The sequence below is a fragment of the Triticum dicoccoides genome, chromosome 7B, assembly GCF_002162155.2.
Source record: "Triticum dicoccoides isolate Atlit2015 ecotype Zavitan chromosome 7B, WEW_v2.0, whole genome shotgun sequence".
In the NCBI taxonomy this organism is placed as follows: domain Eukaryota; kingdom Viridiplantae; phylum Streptophyta; class Magnoliopsida; order Poales; family Poaceae; genus Triticum; species Triticum dicoccoides.
The window spans coordinates 491,263,581-491,267,028 of NC_041393.1; positions in this window are offsets into that span (position 1 = coordinate 491,263,581).

Below are 3,448 nucleotides of genomic sequence, written 5' to 3' on the forward strand. Positions count from 1 at the left end.
ATTTTCTCGATTTTTTTCTCTTTTCGAATCGAGCTCTACTCTTCTCATTCCAACAACTCTCACCAGAACTGCTAAAATATATAGCTTTATACAATTTAACATAGGTGAGCCTTACATCCATTACTTAGATGAGTTTAGTCACCACATTGTGTGGGGAAACAAAGTTAAGCTCTATGACAATAATGTTCGTAGACTGCAAAAGATCATCCACAGCACCACCACGCCTGATTGCTACTATGTGTGCCACATGACAGAAACATTTGCAACAGATGGCAAAATAATGGTAATCCTTTGCAATTGCTTTGTCCAATTTCATACAATAGCATGGTATAAAATGATATAGTAACTAACATTTACTGTTATTTTCAATACTTTAGCATTTCCTTTTCTACGGGTTCCCTTCTCCCACACATGGATGTTGACCATGGTGAACTTCCAATCACTACTAGAGATGGAACTACCGCTGTCACAACCTGCTTTATCGAGGGTGTTGACAAAAGGCACTACAGAAAAATACACTTCCGTGATGATATGTGTTTGTCATAGTAGGTCGGGTTTTTTGTCATGCATGTACATCCATGACGATTTTATGACAGAATCAAGATAGTCATACCTGTGCTGTCGTAGAAGTGTTCCATGACATTACCAAAATTATCATCACGGAAATGTCCACTTCCATGATAATAAACCACGCGTCACAGAAGTGCTTTTGTCAAGGGTGACCGACACGTGGCATCCACCGTAACGGAACGCCATTAAGCTATCGGGTTGGATTTTGGATCCGATAACCCATTAACAACCACGACCAATGGGAAATTTCCACGTGTAAAATTCTGATTGGCCGAAGGGAACACCTGTCAGCTCGTCAGTGGGCCAGATGTCGCCCTTCCATTGGAGGAGACATGCCTATGGTATGTCGACACGTGGCTGGGCCCAACAGAGGCCCATATAGGTTAAAAAGGCCGGCCCAGTCAAAGGCCCGTAGAACTTAATCAGGTACTAGTGGGCCAGCCCAACAACGGCCTGCTTAATAAAGGCCCATTTACGGCCCGAAACCAGATCTGGCCCGTTAATTGTTCGCCTAATATTTGGGCCCATTTATGGCCCGAAGCCAGATCTGGCCCGTTAATTGTTCGCCCAATATTTGGGCCCATTTGCGGCCCGAAGCCAGATCTAGCCCGTTAATTGTTCGCCGAATATTCGGGCCCAACTACAGCCCAGTGACTTTCGGCCTGTTAGAGGCCTGATGTAGACATGGGCCCATTTCAGCCCGGTGTGACTTTTGGCCTGGGAATGGCCCGTGCTGCCCATGGGCCATATATGGTCCGACGGGACATCAAGCCCACTAACGGCCCGTGCTAAAGGTGGCAATAGTTAAGACCAACGTGACTTTGGGCCTGTTAAAGGCCTATCGCGTAATTCGACCTGTTGATGCCTGTACTAAGCTTTCGGCCTCTTAAAGGCCGATGATATCAGTGGGCCAACTAAGGCCCGAGATATGTTTCGGCCTGGTAACGACCCGTGAGCTAACTGGGCCCATAACAAGCCGGTCTACATTTTGGCCTGCTGAAGGCCCGTCGACGACTAGTGAAAATTGAGGCCCAACATGCATTTTGGCCTGCTAAAGGCTCATGGTTTCATCTCGGCTGTAACACGCCAGTACAATATTCAGCATGTTAATGGCCCAATGCTACCTGGGCCAAACTAAGCGCTGGGTCGACAAAAGGCCCAACTAAAATATAGGCCGGTGTAAGTTTGGGCCTGGTGCAATGTGTGAAGGCCCCAATGATTCGGGCCCAAGAAAGACGCAGGCCGGCCCAATTGTGGCCTGCTAAAAACCTGGCCCGTTAGAGTCGAATGTTTCGGCCCGGTCGACTACATTTGTTTTTTTTCAGATAGCGAATGATGGCAGTAATTAGTAGGAATTAAGAACAAACCTACTCTATACAATAAAGAAATTATGGCATAGTAACTAAGAATAAAACTACACTATACAATAAAGGATTTAAGGTATATTACATCCACTGGGCATCGAAGTTCGCCACCAGTGATCATAAAGCGCAACGAAGAAGCAGATTACAAAAACTGGGCACCATTGCAGCGTAACAAAATAATACTGAACCGAGACCACTTCCAAAACAAAGATGTAGCTGCTGAGCAAGGCTGTGAGACCGGCCTAGCATGTTGGTCATAGCTTCCAGGTGTAGCTGTTTAGCAATGAGGTTCTCATTGGTGTTCTCTGCAATCTTTCTTAGAGACAAGACTTCAAGTTGAAGTAGAGTTGCAGAATGCCTTTCTGCTAGAACCTGGGACTGAAGAAGTCGAACTGATTCAGACAACGAATTTTGTGAGCTTGTCTGTCTGTTAGTCTCAAGTAACTTGAACACTGCATCAAGACAAGACTTTGGGGTTGTCTCGCTATCTTCAAGATGTTTTGCCTTCTTTGCTGCAATATATGTTGGGTTTGTCTCACAGCCTTCAGCAGACTTGTGCATGCCATCAGGCATATCACCCTGAAACAAAGCAGAGAGATGACATGTTTTGCACGTGTATAAACAAAGATGATAATTGTTCTGTCAATTCCATCCAATTTCAAATTAGAAAATGAAGAGTAAGTTCAAAATATCAATAGCATAATTTGGCATTGTTCATAATGCGGGGAGCTTCACCACACTACTGGATTACCATGTCAACATAACAAGCATAGATGAAGGGCAAAGAAAATCATTGTATCTATTTTGGATAATGTGCATGGCATGTTGTTCATATCATCAGCCACATCAGTAAGATAAAACAGGAGATGACAAGGTGCAAACGTGGGCTACTTCACCACATACTGGATTATAGATCCACAAAACCAAGCATACATATAGGGAGTATTAAGTAATGTGCATGGTATGAATAAGAAATTTGGTTTTACAAGTAAAACTTAGAACTTACGGTTCTTACGAACATGCATTTTGGTAGAAATAGCAAACTAAACAGCAGTAAATGATAGGGAGTATGAGCAAATTAAACAGCAGTTGAGGATAAAGGCTTTAGAAGGACTGACTTACATTGACAGTTAACACCGGCTTTATAATGCCCTTCTCCATGTCAAGGCAAGGATAACTCAAGAATTTCAACACAAAATCTTCTTCATAAGCATTGCATGTACTCTACATTTTGTAGAGAGTAATTATAGATATGATAATACTGGAAGGGATAGAGGATAATGAAGATAAGATGCAGATTGATGCTACATAATCAACTACCAATCCCTGGAAGTACAAGCATTACGGGACAAAATGTACTGACCAGAGCAATGGGCTACACTTCTGCACTGGCATTGTCTGTGTATTCTACTTGTTGGTAAGATTAAATATAGATCTGATCTTTTTTAGTAAATGGTAGGCGAGGGAGATAAGATGCAGAATGCTACAAAATGAACCAATCCCTCTTCCCATAA